Below are 994 nucleotides of genomic sequence, written 5' to 3'. Positions count from 1 at the left end.
ATAAATAAATAAATAAATAAATAAATAAATAAATAAATAAATAAATACACTAGAAGAAAATATGGTCAAAATCTTTTATAACTTTTGGAGTGAGGAAGGCCCAACTCCAACTCAGAATTCAGAAACTGGAGAAGAAAAGATTAATACCTTTGTCTACATACAACAATTCTGCATGGCAAAAAACATTGTAAGTAAAATCAAAAGACAAACAACTGTTCGGGTGCAGTGGCTCATGCCTGTAGTCCCAGCACTATGAGAGGTCGAGGTAGGAAGATCACTTGAGGCCAGGAGTTGGAGACCAGCCTAGGCAACCTGTTGAAACCCCATCTGTACTAAAAATACAAAAAATAGCTGGGTGTGGTAGTGAACACCTGTAACCCCAGCTACTCGGGAGGCTGAGGCTGTAGTGAGCTGAGATCATGCCACTGCACTCTTGCCTGGGCGACAGAGCAAGGCCCACTGTCTTGGGGGAAAAAAAAAAAAGCCAAAAAACTGGGGAAAATGTTTGCAGTTCTTATCACATACAAAGGTCTAATCTCCCTACTATTTAAAGAGCTCTCATATATTGATAAGAAAGACCGGTAGTTCAATAAAAGATGGGCGAAGAACACGACAGTTGACAAAAACAATAAGGCCTTAGACACATACACAGATGTAAGTCTGGCAAAACACTCTTTTGGCAAGATTGTGGGGAGATGCGTCCTTTCATCCATTCTGGCTGGGAATGGAAAATGATACAAGCCAGAAAGTGTTTATCAAAATTATAAATGCATTTACATTTTGTTTTGTTCTTGTTGTTTTGAGCAGAGTCTCACTCTTTAACCTTTAACCCAGGTGGGAGTACGGTGGTGCAATCACAGCTCACTACAACCTTGATCTCCTGGGCCTAGGTGACCCTCTTGCCTCAGCCTCCTGAGTAGCTGGGACCACAAACACACACCACCACACCGAGCTAATTTTAAAAATTATTTGTAGAGACGGCCGGGCGCGGTGA

The sequence above is a fragment of the Piliocolobus tephrosceles genome, chromosome 17 (genome assembly GCF_002776525.5).
Source record: "Piliocolobus tephrosceles isolate RC106 chromosome 17, ASM277652v3, whole genome shotgun sequence".
Taxonomy (NCBI): domain Eukaryota; kingdom Metazoa; phylum Chordata; class Mammalia; order Primates; family Cercopithecidae; genus Piliocolobus; species Piliocolobus tephrosceles.
Note: the sequence above shows the minus strand (reverse complement) of the source record.